The sequence below is a fragment of the Ictidomys tridecemlineatus genome, chromosome 9 (assembly GCF_052094955.1).
Source record: "Ictidomys tridecemlineatus isolate mIctTri1 chromosome 9, mIctTri1.hap1, whole genome shotgun sequence".
NCBI lineage: Eukaryota > Metazoa > Chordata > Mammalia > Rodentia > Sciuridae > Ictidomys > Ictidomys tridecemlineatus.
Genome location: NC_135485.1, coordinates 30,185,589 through 30,208,177, shown reverse-complemented (window position 1 = coordinate 30,208,177; position 22,589 = coordinate 30,185,589). Strand labels below are relative to the sequence as shown.

The 22,589-nt window shown below is 38.2% G+C and overlaps 1 long non-coding RNA gene and 1 pseudogene across 2 annotated transcripts in view; both read right to left on the bottom strand.

The window, feature by feature from the left end:
* LOC120892283 (uncharacterized) overlaps window positions 1-21,560 on the bottom strand; it is a 51,548-nt gene extending 29,988 nt beyond the window's left edge. For both annotated transcript variants that reach the window (XR_005736883.2, XR_013425765.1), the window contains exon 1: window positions 21,310-21,560. This is a non-coding gene — a long non-coding RNA (uncharacterized LOC120892283). The remainder of the gene's footprint in view (window positions 1-21,309) is intronic.
* On the bottom strand, window positions 46-2,622 carry LOC144366500 (large ribosomal subunit protein eL32 pseudogene; annotated as a pseudogene).
* Window positions 21,561-22,589: the final 1,029 nt, after the last annotated feature.

Here is a 22,589-nt window from a genome sequence, read left to right as displayed (position 1 = left end):
AGGCCACCCAGAATAAAGATGACATTTTTCAGCTACCCTTCCAGTTGTAATTAAATGCGGTATGTTTAAATTCTGGACAGTGAGTTATAATGAGAAGTAATGTGTACAATATTCAGAAAGCATCTTTTGACAGAAGGACACTTTGTCCTTTCTGTAGGCTAGAATGGGAACATGATGTCTGGAGGTCAAGCAGCCATATTGGATTTATCAGATTAAAAAAAAACAAAACACATCATTTTGGGGGGGGCATGGGGTGTCAGTATTAGGGATTGAACCCAGGGGCTAGTTACCACAACTCCTGTTTTTTTATTTTCTATTTTTAGATGGCTCTCGCTAAGTTGCTGAGGATCTTGCTAAATTGCTGAGACTGGCCTCAAACATGCAATTCTCCTGCCTCAGCCTCCCAACTCACTAGGATTACAGGTATGCACCACTGTGCCCTGCCAGGTTTCCTTTATGTAAGAGAAAAATAAATGTTGTTCTATAACCTGTTGTTTTGTTTGTTATTTCTGTTAGTCAAGCCAAAAAGTAATCCAAATTAATGCCTCTTGCTTTTACTTCTCTTCCTTTAATCTTCTTTCTGCATATTTGCTTCTCTTCTTATGTCATTTCCCTTGTTATGTGCAGGGCACAATTACTTTCCTGTTCTCTCCTTGTCACTTTATTTGCTTTTTTGTGTGTGTGAGTAGTGCTGGGGTTCAAACCCAGGGCTTCCCACATGTTAATCAAGTGCTCTGCCTCAGCTACACCCACAGCCTCTCTTTGCTTTCTTGTTCTCCCTCCAATAACATTTATTGGGCAATACCATATGCCAAATGTGGGCAATACAAACTGCCAATAATGCTACCTCTATCCTGAAGCATTCATATTCTAATTAGGCAATTTATAAACTGGTGCAATACAATATGATATAATATAAAATATACTACATCACGTACAAAGGACATGAAGAGTTCTTTAAGACTCAGTTCATGTGTAGGTTTCCCTGACATCAAATGACTTTTCTGTACTCTGTAGCAGTTATCACACTAAATGATCTGCAAGGATTTTTCTGGAGACTTACAAGAATCTTCTTTTCCTTTCTTCTTTATACCAACTTTATTCTTAAACATTATTAGTGGTGACATAACAAGACTGGCGTGAAATGGGTATTCCAGACCCTTAGAGATGCTCTTTTCTCTTGGACCCAAAAACCTTAAAAAAGAGGTAAACTGATGTTTAAAGATATCAAGAGGCCTTAAAATATGGCAGGATGATGGAGAACCAGTGAAAACATGGATCAATTTGTAAGTTTATGATTTTCACTTTTTTAAAAAAAAGTTTTATATCTGTTGTGTGCCATCATGTAACTTCAGGTGCTCAGAGGACAAAAAGATTAAATAAAACACTATCCATGTTCCTATTCAGTATATAAACTTAAATGTACTTAATGAATTACAACAGACCATAAGGTAAAGGCAAAATAGGAGCTAAAAGTGCTTTTTTGACAGGGGGGAGTACCAGGGACTCAACCACTGAGCCACATTCCCAGCCCTATTTTGTATTTTATTTATAAACAGGGTCTCACTGGGTTGCTTAACACCTCACTTTTGCAAAGGTTGGCTTTGAACTCCTCCTGTCTTAGCCTCCTGAGCTTCTGGGATTACAGGCGTGCACCACTGCACCTGGCAAAAGTGCTTGTTGGCCAGAAGATGGAGAAATTAATTTGGGTTTTTAAGATATGTTTAATATATAATTATTTAAAATTTTAATATCTCGGGCCAGGATTATGGCTCAGTGGTAGAGCACCTGCTTAATATGTGTGAGGTACTGGGTTTGATCCTTAGCACCACATAAAAATAAATAAATAAAATAAAGGTATTGTGTGCATCTACAACTAAAAAAAATGTTTAAAAAAATTTTTTTAGTATCTCTTGGGTGTCTAATACATTATAAATTTAAGCACATAGAAATTACCTTGAATTTTTTCTTTTTTCAATATATTTAAGCACAAAAAAATGTGTACACAGCCTTATGTTGGAATTGGTGACTCTGAGGCCCACTGGGCTGGCTGTTCCCTCCATGCTGGCTTTGTGGTTCTTGGGGGAAAGATTGTGAGCAACCTCAGCACAGTTAGATTTGCACATTAGCACTTCCAGCTCCTTGATATTATGGACCAGTAAATTCCAGAAGTCACTGGGGAGCATGTGCTTTGTGTTCTGGTTGCTCCAAGCATTCTATAACCAATGCTTGGCATCAAGATCTGGCCCTTGGATCTTCTCCACACCCTGTTGTCAATACCTCTGTGTTTCTGTCTGATATGCTTTATTTTGATGTATTGGTCTGACTAGTGCTTCATGAACTTCTTAGTCCTCTTTTTAATAGTTTTGGGCTTCACTCGAGGTCTGAGGGCAACCATATGTTTATTCATTCAGCTTTCTCTGTTTTAAATACCATTTACTCCCTTGTCCGTCTGGCAAAGTCTATTTAAGATCTAGTTCAAGTATTTCTTCTTTAGGAAAGTCTTCTCAGTTTTACCTCTTCCTTTTCCTCTCCTGACAAATAAGCATCATGTCTCAGCTTTAAGGGAGGACATTGAAGCTTTAGCCTCCAAGGCTGTTTGGTCAGGAACCCTCCAGGGGAAACCCAACAATCCATAAAGAACAAACGGAACAGGCTACCTGGTTTCTTAAAGGCAATGGTTCTCAGGACTAAGTCAACCCCTGGATTTATTGAATCATCATGAGTAGAGAAAGTCTTGGGACAAAAAAACCATCCCTTAATAACAAATAGAATTTCCAGGGGGCTGGGGATGTGGCTCAAGTGGTAGTGCGCTCGCTCACCTAACATGCATGAGGCACTGGGTTTGTTTCTCAGCACCACATAAAAATAAAATAAAGATATTGTGTCCACCTAAAACTAAAAAATAAATATTGTTTTTAAAAAGAATTTCAAGTTATATGATTTGAATACTTAAAAAAAAAAGTGACCTGTGTAATTGCACATTTTATTTCAGGCAGAGAGAACAGCATGCACAAAGTCAAGGGTTCACAAAACAACACTAATTTAAAACTGATTACATTTACAAACTGCTACTTCCACTACCACATCTCTTCTTGTATTATTTATCTTTGTTAATGAGTGAAGTATTAAGTCTGGGGAGTGGTGACAAAATTTTTTTTTTCTTTTTGAGTTTAAAAAGTGTGATCATTTTGAGAGAGCATGCAAATTTGCTTCACTTTACAGTGTTTATTAGAGCACTTAATAAAATGTAAGGGTGGTATTTATTTGAAGTTGTACAGTATGACTTACTTCACATCTGTTGGAATAGAAAATATATTCTGTTGAGTATTTAGGAGGCTTACATGTTTTCTTTTGTGTTTGGATTCTTTGTATTTTTTCATGTTCAGTACATCAAATAAACAAAGTTGAAGAGGGATAAAAAAAAAAAAAAAGAAGGATCATTTAAGGTCTTGTAAGCCATGTAAAAATATCTTTGTTCACTGTCATCCATTGATTCTAGAAAATTCTTAGCCATTGTTTCTTTGAATATTCAACTTTACTGCATTCTTTACTTTTGAACCACTGTTAGAACTTTATTAAGACTGGGGTTGTGGGTCAGTGGCAGAGCATTTGCCTAGCCTGTGTGAGGCACTGAGTACAATTCTCAGCACCATATAAAAATAAATAAGTAAAATAAACATCCTTGACAACTAAAAAAATATATATTTTTTAATGTGGGCTGAGGATAGAACCCAGTGCCTCACGCATGCTAGGCAAGCGCTCTGCCACTAAGCTACAGCCCCAATCCTAAAAATATATTTTTTAAAAAATTAGATTTTTCCTTATTCTATAAATTTCTCCATGTATTTTTACATTTTTCTTATCTTTAGTTTTATATCTTCTATGTATTTTCCCTAAATGATTTATGCAATTCCTTAATACTCTGTTCAGCTTTTTTCATCAGCTGTTAAATCTGTTCATAGTTCTTAAAATTTCAATGACTACATTTTTCTTTTCTAGAAATTCTATTTGTGATTTCTTTTTTTTTTTTTTTCTTTTTGGTACTGGGGTTGAACTCAGGAGCACTCTACCACTGAGTACATCCCCACCTGTTTTATTTTGAGACAGGATATTACTAAGTTGCTAAGGCTAAACTTGAACTTGATATCTTCCTGCCTCAGCCTCCCAAATCACTGAGATTTCAGGTGTGTGCCACCATGCCTGTTGAGAGCCACAGCCAAAGGGGCCCCAGCAAACTTCCAGCTGCCAGCAAACTTCCAGCTGCCAGCTGATGATTGGCTCACAGGGCCCCAGCAACATCTAGCTGATTGGCTCCTCTGCGGAGCTGCTCATTGGGGGACTTCTTTGGCTCCGCCCATGCAACCCAGCCAATCGGCCTCAAGAGCAGGAGGATTGTGGGAGGTGGAGAGGCTGGTGTGGGGGTGAGAGGCTTGTGGAAGCCGGTGGTGGCAGTTGGGCTCTAAGGGTTTTTTCCTGAGGAGCTGTTTTGTTTGGCGTTTGTAGTTCTAAAAATAAAGTTAGTTTCTTTTGACAAGTGGCTCCTGAATTGTGCCCAGCCAGACTGCGGCACATGCCCAGTGTATACTTTTTTTCTTTGCATCCATGCATGCATATATGTATTTAGGTGTTGTTTTCTAAGCTCTCTGTTTGTATGTGTATGAGTATGTGCATGTGCACGTGTGTGTTTTGTCCACTTTTCTTCCCCCAGCACTGGGGATTGAACCAAGGGCCTTGTGCATGCTGGGTAAGCATACTACCATGGGGTTGTAACCCCCAGCTCCTGTTTTTTTTTTAAATAAATAAATATAAATATAAATATATATATATTATAGTACTGTTGATTGAACACAAATGCACTCTTGAACTACATTCCCAGTCTTTTTATTTAAGACAGGGTTACTGATGCTAACCTTGAATTTCTGATCTTTCTGCCTCAACCTCCTGAACAGCAGGGATTACATGTGTGCACTGCTGGGCCAGAATTAATTTCTCTCTGTTTAAAAAATTTTCTATGGAGATCTTATGTTCAGCTGGGCTTTCTCTTTGGGAATTTTGTGAAGGCTGAGTTAAAGGTATATACCTCCAGAGAAGTTTTTGTGTTTGACAGGAGCATACTTAAAACAGGCCACTTTTCTTTTCACCAGTTTTACTGAGGTATAATTTACATACAAGAAGATTCACTAATTTAGCCAGGAGCTGTGGTGCATACCTGTAACCCCAGCTGCTCAAGAGGCTGAGGCAGGAGGTTCCTGAGTTCAAAGCCAGCCTCAGCAACTTAGCAAGGCCCTAAGCAAGTCGGTGAGTCTCTAAATAAAATACAAAAAAGGGCCGGGATCTGGCTCAGACTGGACCCCTGGGTCCAATGCCTGGTATAAAAAAAAAAAAAAAAAAAAGAAGATTCACTAATTTGAAGTGTACAATTCTATGAGTTTTCATCAACACAAGTAGTAATAATGATAATTATGATATAGAGTATTTCCATCACAGGCCTGAGCCACCTTCCTTGGATTGTTGTTGTACTGTTAATTTACTTTTTTCTAATAACTAATAATAGTAGCATCCTTCAAAGTCTTTTTTGGCTATTCATATTGCTTCTTTTATGACCTGTCTGTTCAAATCTTCTGTCTTTATTATAGTGTTGTCTTCCTTTTATTGTTATGAGTTATTTAAATATAAAAAGATATAAGTTCTTGGGCTGGGGATGTGGCTCAAGTGGTAGTACGCTTGCATGGCATGCGGGGCGCTGGGTTCGATCCTCAACACCACATAAAAATAAAGATGTTGTGTCCACCGAAAACTAAAAAATAAATATTAAAATATTATCCCTCTCTCTCTCTCTCTTAAAAAAAAAAGATATAAGGTCTTTATCAGATATATGCTCTGCTAATGTTCTCTTCTTTTTCTTTTTCTTTTTTTCAGTGCTGGGGTGGAATCTAGTAACTTAGGGAATTGAGGCAGAAAATCACAAGTTCTAGGCCAGCCCGGGCAACTTAGCAAGACTCTGTCTCCAAATAAAAAATAAAAAGGGCTGAGGATGTAGCTCAGTAATAGAGTGCCCCTAAGTTCTATTCCCAGTACTGAAGAAATAAAAAATAAAGAGTATATGGAGAGGGGAGAGAAAACACAGAAGCTTTGGTTTTAGAACACTTTTAGACCTCACGTTTTGAGTCTCTTCATTTTTAGCTGGTCCTGATAAGTGTACTTTATAACAAAACTGCTATTGTAAGTATAGCACTTTCCTGAGTTCTGCGAGACATGCTGATGAATTCTTAGACCTGAGAAGTATAATGGAACACCCACCCTCCCCAAATTTGTAGCGAGTTGATCAGAAGTGTAGATGTCTTGGGTACTCCACTTCTGGTTGGCATCTAAAGTGGAGTCAGTGTCATAGGAGACTGTGGTCTTTAACCTGTGGATTCTAACACTAACTAGAGATAATTAGCATCAGAATTAAACATACTACACCATAGCATGTCAGAAAGCAAGGGCAAGGTCTAGAAGGGTTCTTAAAAAAAGCAAGTTAAAGACAGAAAGGTGGGGGCTAAGGATGGGCTCAGTGGTAGAGTGCTTGCCTGGCATGCATAAGACCTTGGGTTCAATTCCCAGCACCAAAAGTAAATAAAGGATGAGGGGGTAGTTTCCTTGAAAGTGCTAGATAGCATACAGACAGGAGCAGTAGGATCAGGAGGTTAAGGGGATAATTCTATAGACTGGTCCTACTATGCTAGCCCCCATTTGCTTTAAAAAGTAATTTACCTGAGGCCATTCTAGCCTGTCCTGGTTTAAGTCAATAGGATATGCTACATTCCTCAGCAGATGGCCTGTTATCTGCAGGAAAAATACTGGTCCAAAAACTTCTCCCTGGCAATTACCCTGAAGGGGGGATTTTGTGACCTTTGTACACACCAGATTCTAGGACTCAGGGAGACAGAATAATTAGAACACAAAGCCCCCAACCTCAAAATCTGTAAGAACAAGTTCCAAATAAAATCAGTTAGTCTGGGCCAAGGTGACCCAGAGTTGCCTTTAGTTCTTTTTTTTTTTTTTTCCTTTTTAATTGTTTTCTAGTTATATATGGATAGGATACAATGCCTTTATTTCATTTTTATGTGGTGCTGAGGATCGAACCCAGTGCCTTCCACATGCAAGGTGAGTACCACTGATCTACAAGCCCAGCCCCTTGCCTTTAGTTCTTTAGCAAGTCATTATAATGATAAAATTTCCCCTCCATGGGATAAGACCGTATGCAGTAGGGACTTAAATGTCTGATGCAAATCGGCTATCTGTCAAAAATCAAAAGGAGGACCTGGGTGAGATTCTCTGGACAATTTCCAGGGACCCGCCAATAAAACTGGAGGACAGGAGGGGCACACTGTTCCTATCTGGGAGGACCCACTCTCTCTCTTTCTCCCTTAAGAGTGTCCCCATTTCCCTTTTTCAATCCCTTCTAAGGAACTACTGCCTGCTACTGTATGCAACTCACTTGAACTTCTTCAGGTAAGATTCCAGGTCTTGTTCTGAAATAAAATGATCAGTAGCAAAATTGCATTGAAAAGGGGTGTATATATTGTGTCAGGAGGTATTTGTGATCATTAGGCAGTCTGTTATGGGCTGGGTTTGTGGCTCAGCAGTAGAGTACTCACCTAGCATGTGAGAGGCCCTGGGTTTAATCCTAGCACCACATAAAAATAAATAAATAAATAAAATAAAGGTATTGTGTCCAGCTACAACTAATATATTCCAGTTATCGGTTCATTATATCACCAAAAAAAGGAGCCCTCCCTACTTACTATAGTATGTAAGTGTGATATTTAGAGACCAAGAAGGCAAGGCTGAGAGGAAAAACCATGTCAATAGCTTAGAAGGATCCATTTAAGAGAAATCTGGAGAACAGTTAGGGAAGAGGATGGGATAGGAAGCACTAGTTTGGTGTGTGAAGAGAATGAATTCTTTAGAGGGCTGGAAGTGGGAATTGACTTTGAGCTAAAGGAGAAAAAATGAAAAAACAAAGAAGAAATAGAGAAGAAACAAAAATAAAATAAAATACGAAAAGGCCTCCCTGGAAAGAAAATTCCTATTACAAATGCCTCTTTTCAAAGGGGGTAAGAAAAGAAGTAAGATGGGCTGGGGATGTGGCTCAACTGGTAGCACGCTCGCCTGGAGTGCGTGCGGCCCGGGTTCGATCCTCAGCACCACATACCAACAACGATGTTGTGTCCGCCGAGAACTAAAAAATAAATATTAAAAATAAAGTTCTCTCTCTATTTATCTATCTATAAAGAAAAGAAGTAAGATGGAAGGAAGGAAAGAAGGAAGGAGGCTTCAAAATAACTGTCTTTGCTAATATAGAGAAATATGAAAAATTCACTGAAGCCTAAAAAGAATGTAGTACTTCAAGTTAAAGTGACTCAAACTGGAGTCATCAGACAGAGATGCATCTGGGAATTGCTGTTGATATTCCATAACAAGCTCCGCATAGGAGTTATAATGCTGGGACCCACTCAGCTTCTGTTGAATACACACATACACTACAAGTGCCAAGGCTTATGTATTCAAGCTAGAGTTACAGATCTCTGCTTTCAGGTTAGTCCTTTTAGGGAAGTAGGAAAGAGAAAGTGGATCCTCCCAAGTAGAAGGGATAGAGAGTTCCTTTTGTAGTTACAGATTCCTGATTACACATGAGGTTAGATACAAGATTGGTTCTTTACCCTCAAGTATCAGCAAGGGCCCTCTCCTCCCTTGATATCCTCCACCTCAAAGTATGGTTCATATATCAGATGGAACTCAGGCCAACCAGGCTGCTGCTGTGTCTGTGTTGAATTACCTGGCCCAGCTCTTATCTGTAGTTACTAGAGCCCAAGTGCCTTCATGAGGTCAGCAAAAGGATCAGAAAGGTATCAAACTGTTTTTAGCACCTTTATTAAAGCTGCGGTGTGACAAAGAACATATTCTTGGTTTTACACTTTGTGAGGTGGGAGAAACAGAGGACTAAAATCTCACATCTTAAGCCAAGCCGTGATGCTCACCTATAGTCCCAGCTACTTGGAAGCTATGGCAAGAGTATTGCTTGAGCCCAGGATATTGTGCCCAGCCTTGGCAACACACCAATACCCACATCTCAAAAACAAACAAACAAAAAACTACCTTTAGGGCTCAGTGGTAGCACTCACTTAGCATGCTGGAGATGCTTGGTTCTAACCACAGAACCATACAAAAGAAAGAAAGAGGGGGAGAGAGAAAGGACTGATGGACAAAAGAAGGAAGGAAGGAAGGGTGAAAATCTCTCACATCTCTTATACAAGAATACTCACAGCAGTGCTATTCACTATTCACAGTGATCAAAACCTGGAGCCAAATCAGTGGGTGACTGTTGACACGTGAATGAATACATAAATTGTGGTATATCCTTACAATGGAATAACATTCAGCAACAAACTGGCACCCGTAAGTGCAGGAAATGGCAATGGATGAAATTTTAAAATGTTATACTGAATTAAAGAAGCCTACAAAAGTATGTGTTGTATATTCTAAATTTCATTGACATGAAGTTTCAGAACAGGCAAAAACTACTCTGTTGGACCCCTTTACCACCTTTATGATATGCTAGCTATATCAGCTTTTTTTTTTTTTTTTTTTTTTGTTCTTTGAAGTTAACAAGTATCTTCCCACCTCAGAGCTTTGGCTCTACTTTTCCCCCTACTAGGTTATTCTTTTTTCCCTTTCAAGTTGAATTACTCCTCCAATGCAGACATTCTCTCCCTGCCCCACTCAATGGAAACCTAAAACTCAGACTTTGGCTAACTTTCAGAGAATCTTGCTCCTCACTTTTGTTACAATTATCTTAATTGTAAATAAAAATAATTATTAGGGGGAAGTGTTGGGGAGTGATATTGGCCAAATATGATTTATAGTGTATGTATATATTATATGTAACAAATCCCATCATTATGTACAACTATAATGCTAAAATTAAAAATGTGGAAAATAAATAAATTATTATATTACTTGAAACAGTCTGTCCTTATGTTATGAATACCTAGGTTTAGGAACTACTTCTGTCCACTCACTATTCTATTCCTAGTCTTTTTTTTTAAAGAGAGAGTGAGAGAGAGAGAGAGAGAGAGAGAGAGAATTTTTAATATTTATTTCTTTTTAGTTCTCGGCGGACACAACATCTTTGTTGGTGTGTGGTGCTGAGGATCGAACCCGGGCCGCACGCATGCCAGGCGAGCGCGCTACCGCTTGAGCCACATCTCCAGCCCCTCCTAGTCTTTTTTTTTAATATTTAATTTTTAGTTTTTTAGGTGGACACAATGTCTTTATTCTATTTTTATGTGGTGCTGAGGATCAAACCCAGTGCCTCACACATGCCAGGTGAGTGCGCTACCATTTGAGCCACATTCCCAACCCCTCTATTCCTAGTCTTTAGCATCATTCTTAAAAATATAGGTCAAAGGGGCTGGGGATGTGGCTCAAGCGGTAGCGGGCTCGCCTGGCATGCGTGCGGCCCAGGTTCGATCCTCAGCACCACATACCAACAAAGATGTTGTGTCCGCCGAGAACTAAAAAATAAATATTAAAAAAATTCCCTCTCTCTCTCCTCTCTCACTCTCTATTTAAAAAAAATATATATAGGTCAGGCATGATGGCACATGCCTATAATCCTAGATTCTCAGGAGACTGAGGCAGGAGGATCACGAGTTTAAGGCCAGTCTGTGTAACGTAGCCAGACCCTGTCTCAAAATAAAATTTAGAAAGGGCTGGAGATGTAACTCAGTGGTACAGCACTTGCCTAACATGTGTGAGGCCCTGAGTACAAATCCCCTGTACCACAAAAAAAAAAAAAAAAGAAAAGAAAAGAGAAGAAAATATGGTATGCAATTAATAAATAAATATTTGTGGAATAAAGAAAGAGCCAAATGAACAAATCTCTCCATATTTCCATCATGTTTTCAAAAAAAAATTTGAATTTTTTTTCTGTGATTCGCACTAAACCTAAGATTGGTCTACCATTGAGCTATACCACCATCTCTTCTTCTAGAGACAGGTTTCTTTATGTTCCCCAGGCTGCCCTCAAATTTGCAATCCTTCTACCTTTCAAGTCACCGGGATAACAGTGGTATGTTACTATATCTAGCAATACTTGTTGATCACCTTTTCATTTGGTGATAGTCTTGTAATTTTTTTTCCAGTGCTTGGAATCAAACCCAAGGTCTTATACATGTTAGACAAGCACTCTACTACTGAGCTACATCCCTTGACATTTTAAAAGTATTTTTTCTTTTTTTTTTTTTTTTTTTTTTTTGAGGCAGGGGTCTTGGTAAGTTGCTTAGGGCCTCACTAAGTTGCTGAGGCTGGCCTTCAACTTGTGATTCTGCTGCTTCAGTCTCTGGAGTCACCGGGACTACAGATGTGCACCATGCTGCCTCCCAAAGGAATCTTTATGACTTGCTGCACATAGGAAAAGACAAGCCAAATGGCCATTTCTGAAATTCCAGTTCCTCACATGACTTCAGCTTGAAATAGTCAATACACCAATTGGGCATAATTTGAGATGGCACATCTTTAACTCCTATGACATTGAAGTTTGACTCTGAAGGTCTAAGAACCAGGGGAGTCCAGAACTCAAAACTTTTAATAACCAGGAGCTCAGATACCCAAGGACAAGAGGAGATGAGTGTCCCAGCTCAAGAAAAGAGAGGGAGAATTTGTCCTTCTTGGAGGGATTAAATGATGCCTTCCTGCCTTGGTGCGTATTCAGTGTACTGATCCATATGTTAATCTTTTCCAATTAACACCCTCACAGATACACCAAGAAATTATGAGTTACCATCTCTCTGAATATCTCTTAGCCTAGTCAAGTTGATACATAAAATTAACCATCATGAAGAAAAATCATTTTTAAGTAATATTGAACATAGTTAATTCTACTCCATTGTTAACTCTAATTCCGCCTATATCTCAAGTGGAGTCAGGGATAAAAGCATTAAAAGTCTAACATGACTGACTGTGGTCTTCTCTTCTCCTGGGTACACCACTTGACCTATGTTCTGGTTCATTCTAACGAACACCTGATATATGCCTTGAATAAGACAGACAGGGTAGTACACTCCTGTGTTAAATCCTATTGTTAGCCAATGGGTATATTCACATTGTCCAGAATTTTTTTTTTATTCAATTAAACAAGTATTTATTTTTGTGGCACTGAGAATTGAAACCAGAGGATATCTACCATTGAGCTACATCCCTAGCCTCCCCCCATCCCTGTTTTTTGTTTTGTTTTATTTTAAATTTTGAGACAGTGTCTTGCTAAGTTGTCCAGGCTGGTCTCAAACTAGGATCATCATGCCTCAACCTCCTGTGAGATTACAGGTATGCATCACTGTGTCCAGTTGAACAAATATTCACACTGAATGCCTATTGGTTGTCAGGCACTGTTCCAGACATTCAGGATATATCAGTGAACGAAATAAAGATCCTTGTCTTCACAGAGCTTGTGTTCTAGAAGAATATATACAATAGTCCACTGCTTCAAGTTAGTGTCAGATCTAATTCAGAGTCACAAGGAGTAAGGGTTTGGAAAGGATTCTTTTATTTTTTCTTATCGGTTTTCTCAGTCCCTCAATGATGTAAGGGAGTTTCAGCTTGGCCCCTTGAGCTGCCCTTCATGGCCACAAATAAAAACACTTTGCCTTCAGTCTGTCCCTGTCTTTCTTCCTCCATGAAAGACACCTGAACACTATCCTTGGAATCTTATCTCTACTTTTCCACCTCTGGCACAAGCTGTGAGCCATTCAGTTATCCTCCACTTTAGTCAAGAGCAGGGTGTGTCAAATCCTTCCAGTGGAATACATATAATCAGACTTTTCATGTTCAAGAGGCCCTCCCTCGTGCATTATTCTAAAAGGGTCTCTGTTTCTTCCTCTGCATTTGCTCAGATTGCCAAATGCCCTTTCTGTTCCCCAAGGTACAGGTACATTCGTAGTAAGGGAACTTCAAACAGGGAGAGAAAAAGTCTATCCTGCAAAACTAAGAGTGAGAAGATCAGAAATGTAGATCATGGTCCAGAAATGGAGTTTCTTGTAAGCAATAGTTTTCTGCTTCATTTTATGAAAAAACGGTATTGATAAATTTTGATTTATTAATATATATTAAAGATTACTTATTAAAATGTGAATAATGAATTAGGATTTTAAAATTATAGAGGTGAAAACTCTGACAATTAAATTTAAATAATTAGGGCTGGGGATGTGGCTCAAGCGGTAGCATGCTTGCCTGGCATGCATGCGGCCCAGGTTCAATCCTCAGCACCACAAACAAAGATGTTGTGTCCGCCAAAAAATAAAAAAAAAATATTAAAATTCTCTCTCTCTCTCTTTTAAAAAAATAAATAAATATTAAAATTCTCTCTCTCACTCTCACTCTCTCTATAAAAAAAAGAAGAAATTAAAAACAAACTTAAAAAAAGTAAATTTAAATAATTAAGTGTGATACTAAAGGAGAGGTGTTTTTTTTTTCCCAAAAAAGTTGGTGAATACATTAGAAACTTGGTGTGAATATATGTATATGGACTTTGTGTGTGTGTGTGTGTGTGTGTGTGTGTGTTTGTGTTGATGGGGACTGAATCTAAGACTTTGCAAGTGCTAGGCAAGGGTTCTACCTTAGAACTACAAACCCAGCCCTTTTATTTTTTTATTTTGAGACAGAGTCTAAGTTGCAGAGTCTAAGTTGCCTAGGATCCTCCTGCCTCAAGTTTTTGGAATTATAGGCATAAGCCACCTCACCCAGATCCAGTCCCTTTTTGTTGTTGTTAACCTGTGGCACCATGGGGATCAAGCCCAGAGCCTTGTGCATGCTAAGCACATACCCTACTGCTGAGCTATATCCTAGCCCTTGTGTGTGTAAATATAAAGGATACTGCTTTGGTACCACTTTAACAGAGATAAAACTTTGGGTCCATGACCCAATGATGCTTCCCTTTCTCAGGAAACTGTATTAGTTCTTCAATTCATTAATGATAGATCACCTAATGATTTAAAACATGATTCTGCCTATCTGTCCTTAGTTGATTAGACCAGGCAAAGACACCTGGGGAGCAAATCATATGTAATCACCATAATGAAAAAGAAAAGCATTTAGAATTCTAGATGGTAAGGGATATGGGGAAAAGAAAAAAAGAATTATATTTGCTGTCTTTGGAATTTGGACTGAGAGATCCTCATTTAGTCTGGACTGATCTAAGATGGAGATGTAAGTTCAGAAGATTCATTCTCTTCTGTATACCACTATGAACTGAAAAGCAAAGAAGGGGGTCTCTTTAAAGAGCACAAAATGTCTAGGTGAGGCAGCACATGCCTGCAATCCCAGAGACTTGTCTTAGTTTTTAAATTTATTTATTTATTTTTGGTGGTGCTGGATATTGAACCCAGGGCCTTATGCATATTAGGCAAATACTCTACAACTGAGCTACATCCCCAAATCCTAGAGACTTTGGAAGGTGAAACAAGAGGATCTCAAGTTCAAGTCTAGACTCCACAACTTAGCAAGATCCCGTCTCCAAATAAAAAATAAAATGGACTGGAGATATATCTCAGTGGTAGAGTGGCCCTGGGTTCAATATCAGAATCATAAAAAAGTTCTAAAAATTAAAAAAAAAAAAAGCAGATCTTCAGAGAAGCAGAAGTAGTATTTCTGATACAATTTTTTCAGTTCTTACTTGATTTCCTTCTTGAGGCCTGGCTATAATTTTACTCCTGAGTTCTATGAGGCACCCCTGTTATCATGTCTATCTCTAGCTAACTATCTTGCTTGCTTAAGATAGTTTGAGTTAGTTTCTTTTGTTTCTTGCAACCAAAGAGAAATAACAGCAAGGATGGTAATAGCATTAACAATAGTAGCCAACATTTATTAAGCATATTCTATGTGCTGGTATTATGCCAAGATGTAGATTTTGCCAAGTTTGTTTGCTTTTGTGGTACTAGGAATCAGACTCAAGGCCTCACACATGCTAGATAACTGCTTTACCATTTATGAGCTACATTCTCCAGCTCATTGTCACATTTTTAAAATAAACTTACTTTCCAATTTTAAACCTTTTTTGAACCATCGTCTGAACAAACTTTTTAAGAATGTTTGAAAGGTACATAAAGTCTGAAGAACTACCAAGGGACAACAGTTAACGTTATTACTTGTTGACACCTAAAAATTTCTTCATTTTGCTCTACCACCCCAATTCCATTCTGTCTTCATATAGACTCTGTTTCTTAAATTAGTAAGCTTAGCTAGCACAAATGCATGACAATATAGTAATAACACAAGAAATGTCAAATTGCTCATTGAACTCTGAACAAATAACTTGCCTACTTCTGTATCCTCAACATGTAGTAAAGAACCTATTAGATAGTAAGTGCTAAGTGGCGACTTATCACTTAAGTAAAGTATCAAAACCCTTTTTAATAAAGGTTCCTCACTTGTCTCTCTTTTTTATATTAAAAAATAAACTAGGGCAGAACTCAGCAATAGAGTGCTTGCCTGACAGATGCAAGGCCCTTGGTTCCATCCCCAGCACCAAAACAAACAAACCAAAACACATAAAGATGAAACTAACTTCTATGGAAAGTTCTATCCTCTGCCCACATTTGTCTCAGTTTCTGATCCTATGCCTACAATTTTGAAAATTTAAAGTGGCTTTCAGATTGACAAACTTAAGGCACTGGGGTATATTCAAACACCAAGTCCCCTTCATGTTCACTATACCATGCTTTCTAAAGATAGGAAAGACTGAAAAAGAACTTAATGTACTCTAGAAATATTTGCAACAGAGTGGAAAGAAAAGGAGTTTCCTGGTTAACTTGCAGTTTATTAAAAAAAAATTCAAGCCAGGCATAGTGACACATACTTATAATCCCAGTGAGTCAGGAGGCTGAGCTAGGAGAATCACAAGTTGGAAGCCAGCTTTAGCAACATAGAGATATCATCTCAAAATAATAATTAAAAAGGACTTGGAATGTAGCTCAGTCGAAAAGCATTTTGGATTCAATTCTCAGTACCAAAAAATTTAAAATAAAAATTAAAAAATTCAAAGGGTTAGGGGTATAGCTTAGTGGTAGAGCATCCCCGGTTTCAATTCCTAGTAGTTGCCCCTGCAAAATTCAATTAATAAGAAACTTTCTATATCCTAAAAAGTCATGATAAATCTCAGTTATGATTAGAAGGGGAATTAGACTTTCTTAAGTTTCCTACAGATCCTCTGCTTAATTTTTTCCAGTCTCTGGACAGGTCTGCATAATTGCACTCTGATGAGGTTTTCCAAAACAGTATTTACTTAGGAAGCCCACATTCCAAGAACCAGTTTCTGGAATTACTTGGAGAATTTAGAGAGAAAGTTGTGCAAAATTCTTGGTACATTCCTTGGACAGTCAGATAGGTTAGCTACCAGTTCTAAAACTGGTTACATTTCCAGTTAAACTTGAAGTTCAGGTATTTATTCTTACAATCTGCCTGCTGCTGTTGTTGTTGTTATTATTATTATTATATTTATGTTTTAGTTGCAGTTGGACACAATACCTTCATTTTATTTCTTTATTTTTTTATGTGGTGCTGAGGATGGAACCCAAGGCCCCTGCACATGCTAGGGGTGCTCTACTACCGCTGAGCCACAACCCCAGCTCCCTGCCAGATATTATTTCAGTGACATTTAACTAATTATAACTGATAGAAAATATTGCTTTTATAAAAATTCATAGTGAATAAAATGAATACAATCATTTGATTATTAAACAATCATTTGTAATACTTTAATGATTATAAATTATTAATTACCTGATTATTAAAATATTCCGTAACTTTATTCCTTTCAATTTCGCACAAGCTCAGTTAGTACACTATATAGTTCCTATTAAAATTCTACTTTGGATTTTTGCACAACAGCTGACAAATAAATACTTTGAACCAAAGTTTGGGGAGCTGTCTGCTTACCAACAATTCTATTTTTGTAGTTTCTTCACATTAGTTGTGTAACTATTTAAATATTTGCTTTCATATTGTCCTCATTTCATAAGAATGTATGAAAATAAACAAAAATTCAGATTATAGAGATAAATTAATGCTCACAAACTTATATAACTGAAAAAATGCGGAAATCAGATAAACTACTGTTCATAGCTTTATAAATATTTTATGGGTCTTCAAAAGCTAAAGTTTAGGTCCCAAAACATGAATGTAATGACATTTATCTTGCAGAGGGTAAAATGCCTTTGCTTCTTTTTACCCACTTTGAGAGAATTTTTGCATATGACTTGTGTATTCACTTAACAGGGCTATTGGGATAAAACAACACAAACATGGTGGTTTAAAACAACAGAAATTTATTCTCTTACAGTTATGGACACCAGAAATCTGAAATCAAGATGTCAGCAGGGTCATGTTCCCTCTGAAGACTCTAAGAATCCTTCCTTGTTTTTTCCCTAACTTCTGGTTCTTGTTGGTAATCCTTAATATTACCTGGCTTGCAATATATCTCTGGAATCATTGCCTCCATTGTCACATGGCCTTCTTTTCTAACATGTTTTGTCTTTTTTATTTAAATTAATTAATTCATTAATTTATTCAGATTTGCTATACATGATGGCATAATACAATTGTTTCATATTACACATATAGAACACAATTTTCAAGACACTGGTTGTACACAAAGTATTTTCACACCATTTATGTCTTATACATGTTCTTAGGGTAATGATGTCTAACTCCTTCCACCATCATTCTTACCTCCTTGCCCCCTCCCATTCCCTCCTTCCCCTTTGTCCTATCTAAAGTTCCTCCATTCCTCCCATGCGTCTGCAGTCTCATATTATTCACCTTTGGTTTTCTGGGACTGGCTTGCTTCACTTAGCATCATGTTCTTTAACTTCATTCATTTACCTGCAAATGCCATGATTTTATTCTCTTTTAATGCTGAGTAATGTTCCATTGTGTATATATATACCAAAGTTTCCCTATCCATTCATCTACTGAAGGGCATCCAGATTGGTTCCATAATTTAGCTATTGTGAATTGTGCTGCTGTCTTCTTCTTTTTCTTCTTCTTTTTTAAATTCGTACTGGGAATTGAACCCAGGGCCTCAGATACACTGGGCAAATGTTCTACCACCAAGCTATACCCCCAGCCTTTCTACATGTCTTTTTATAAAAACACCAGTCATTGGATCCAGGGCCTATCCTAATCCAAAATAACTTCACTTTTTAATTTTTAAAAAATTAAATGTATATTGAACCTAGGACCTTGCACATGCTAATCCTTAACTAATTATATAATCAAAGATTCTACTTCCCTATAAGGTCATATTTTGAGGTTCCAGTGAACATAAATTTAGGAAAAACACTATTCCACCAGTACAGTAGGATCATGATTAAGATTTCATCAACTCCAGGGTCTGGAGTGTAGCCCAACAGTAGTATATGTGCTTAGCATGCACGAGGCCCTAGGTTCAATCTCTAGCACCACCCCCCAGCATAAAGTCCAATGGTTCATTATAAAATTGGTCATATTTAGTGGTTAAAGATCAGAAATTTATTTAAATTAACTCAAGCCAGGATTCCTATATTCTGAATTCTTGGGAGATTGAGGCGGGAGGAGCACTTAAGACCAGGAATTTGAGGCTAGCCTAGGCAATATAATGAGAACCTGTCTTTAGTAAATAAATTAATAAACTCAAAAGAAGCTTTCACTAAGGGAACAATTCTTATGGATTCAAGAAAAACTGAAAAAAAAAATAAGACAAAAATGGAGGCACTCCATATTGCCTTAGCATAAATGTATGAAGAAAGCTAAGGAGACACTATTTTAGCATTGTGTAATTCAGCTAAAAGTTTATTGTCCTAGTTTATAGCTTGTCTTGTTGATATTTTGTTTTCTCAGGTCAGTGTAGGTACTTATACTTAGTCCTCTTTCATATTTGAAAATAGTTTTAGCTTGATGTTCATCCTCATTAAATAATACTTAATTTTGATTTAATGACATTAAGAAAGCATTTTCTTGAGTCAGTTGTCACTGAGGGTTCAATCATTGTGGGGAGCAATCCACACAGCTGGGCTGTAGGGGGAAAGAGACAGAATTTGTAGGATTAAGATATGGGCAAGAGGTAATGGGTGGATAAGAGGTAATCATTATTACCTCAGTACATTGGATAAATGAATGTATTCCACCCTGCTTGTAATTAAGAAGTATATGTCAATACACCTACTTTCTTAATTACTTTAAATCATATAAAACAAAAGGAGACTGACATCCCAAACTTCATTACAAAAATACATTTGTAATGCGAATGTTGAAAGTTTAATTACCCAGAAAATGCTTTCAATCCTATAATAATTTATAGTTCTAATACTAGCAACTTGAGGAAGAACTACAAAGTGGCATTTGTGCAAAATATAACTCCAAATAATTCCTCATGGTACTACCATTATTAGAAAAAAAATTATCATAATGGTAGAATTTCTTTGACTTGTGGGGTATAATTTCAAAAATTAAATTATATTAAAAGTTCTTCAGCACTGGGGCTATAACTGAATGGTTGAGCATTCACCTAACTTATGTGAGGCTCTGGGTTCAATCCCCAGTACCCTAAAAAAAATAGTTTTTTTGGAATTTGTTTTTGTTTTTATTTTTTTCTCTTTGCCCACCTGTGGGGAGGAAAACACCCCACCACAGCCTTTAAGGCTACGGTGGCCCTCAGGGACTCCTTTCTAGGGCAGAATAGACTCCTGGGTTCAAAATTATTCCCTTCCCTTCCCAGGTGGTAGTCTCCCAGCATAGGCTTTGTACGTCTCCCTCAAAGGACTGTGTAACCTCCAGGGACACATAACAGAGAATTGAACATCACACCCCACCCAGACCTTCATGGTCTCGGTGGCTCTCCTAAAGTCCTAGTCCTCACCTTCAAGAATCGGCTGCCGGAGAGAACCTTACCCTCCCCTTCCTCTCTCTTCCCCTGTCTCTCTCTTTCCCCTCTCTCCGGCCCTGGGAGTATCCGGCCTCTCTAGGAGGGGTCCCGAAAACCCTTGGCCAAGGTCTCTGTCCAGGATGAGAGCTTCGACTGTCAGGATTCCGTGACGACCAATCTCTGCAGCTCTAACCTGCCACTAAGGCACTCCTGATTTTTGGCTCTAGCGGGGATGCCTCTTTTGCCAATAAATCAGTTTCCTCCTTCTCTCCTGTACTATCTTTGCGTCTCCTTCCCTCTCCCTTATATTACGTTTGTGTCTCCTTCTCCCTTATAGTATGTTTGCGTCCTTTTCCTTCCTCCTTATACTACGTTTGCGACATGGGTAATGTGTCCTCTCTGCCAGTCGACTCTCCCCTACAATGCCTCTTGGATAACCTCAAAACCCTCTCCTTGACACCAGACATCAAACCCAAAAAATTGATCAAATATAGCACCCAGGCCTGACCCACTTAGCCCTTAGACAACCAAAGCAAATGGCCCCCTTTTGGGTCCCTAGATCCCTCCATTCTAAGGGATCTCTACAATTACTGTGAGCATTTGAAAAAATGGGTAGAGATCGCTTATATCCAGGCTTTCTTCTTGCTCTGTTCCAATCCTGCTCTCTGCACCTCTTGCAAACCTCTACAAATTCTTCTAGCCTACAAACCAACCCCCCCTACCACCAATCCCCAACTTTATCCTTCTCCGGACTCATCCACTACTTTAACCCTGCTGATGAACCTCCACCCTATCTCCTTGCTCAAATAGGTCCTCACCCTCAACCTTCTGCCCCAGCCGCTCTATTGTCTCCCCCCCTCAGTAACCTGTTTTCTCCCCTCCACTCACTAGATCAAAAACCTACACCACCACCCTTCCTCAGACCATTGCCCCCTTGCTGAGGTAGCAGTTGCTGAAGGAATCCACCCACTCACTCACTCCTCTCTTCTCCTGTCAGTGCCCACATTGGGTCCCACCGGATCCTCTTACCAGCTAAACCCAAAGCTCAAACTAGCTGAGGAGAACCCTCAGACCCCTATCCAAGATCTGGTGAAAATGGCCTTTAAAGTTGCTTTGTCATCATTGAAAACAGGTTACTAAGAATTAAAGTCCCTCACAGGCTTTTTGGGATATTCACTCCCGTCTTCCCCTCTGCTCTACCTGTTCTACTGCTCAAGTTTCCTTGCTAGGAAAATCCCAAACCCCTTTCCCATTATTCTTTTACATCACTCCTTCCTCATTCTCAGATCCACCAGAGCTGCTCTCAGCCCCGTCTTCCCGTCTTCCCCCTTCCTACCCAGGCCCACAGAAAAGTCTTAACTGACCTTCTCCAGCAGTATTCACCGTGGCTGATTTTAGGACTTTCAGCAAAAGAGTCTCTACAAAAGAGTTCAGTGTAGATAAACTTCCTCTTTTCATGTTGCCCTGTTTTACTTGGCCACTATCTGAAAAAATCAGCACTTCAGGTGCTGGACACCCCCTTACTAATTTTTCACAAAAAATGTAAACAAGGCCTCTGGCCTTGAGCTGGGCTTCTCAGTGATGACTACATTTCTAAGATAAAGGAGTTACTAACTTGGCTCCCTGGTAACAGCTGGCAGGGGGAGGAGAAAAAAAGAAGAAGCTCTCCCCTTCCCAGGTGTCCTTGAAGGGTTAAAGGGTTAACTTGCCCAGAACAGAAAAACAAAACAAACAAACAAACAAAAAAAAACCCTGCTATTTATGAACTTCTGTAGACTGTGAACTTCTGAGCCCCACCCTTTACATGCTAGGTGCAGAATTCTGAAACTACCTAAACTCGGGGTTCAGGGATTAATTGATTACAGCAGAAGCTGTGCGCTCCAAATCTAGCTGCAACTAAATAAGACTCTTTCCCTATCTTTGGTGCTATCTTAGGTGCCTTGCCTTGTCCATCACTACAACAATATAATTCTATACACTTAAACATTGTTCATGTTTTCATGAAATGGTCAACAGATGTGATTAATTGTGTGCTACAAATAACAAAATATCTCTTATTAAAATGGAATAATTTGCCTAAATTCAGAAATTTACAAGGATTGTTTCAAAGTGTAAATAACGAAGAAGTTAATAGATGGGAAAGAGAAATTAGAAGGTTCTAAGTATGGATTTAATAGAATGAAAAAGTGTTTCTGGATAAGAGAGTCTATGTGATTAAGTAAATAAGAGGGTTTAAGCAAGTGATAAAGAAGGTCTATATATGTTGGTTATATATGTAAGTTTTTTGAGCAAGTAATCTTGAAGGAATTAAGAATTATACAACTATGGTTAAACAACATCTGTTATTTTGCAATATTGTAATATGTTATTTCTTTAAGAGCTAAACTTGATTAACATAAAAACATCAATATAATTGTGGTACTATTACTTTTCTTTGTATATTAAATGTATTCATATTTTCCAGATATATAAGTCTTTAAGATAGAAGCTTAAAAAAAAACATTATATCAAGCTGATGTTCTCCAAAAGGTTGCATGGTAATTTTAGGTTTGTAAAAATAAGATATTGGAGATTTATTTATATAATTTAATTTTCTATAACTGGACCTGTTATCAATAAGATTAATATAAAGTTCTATACACTG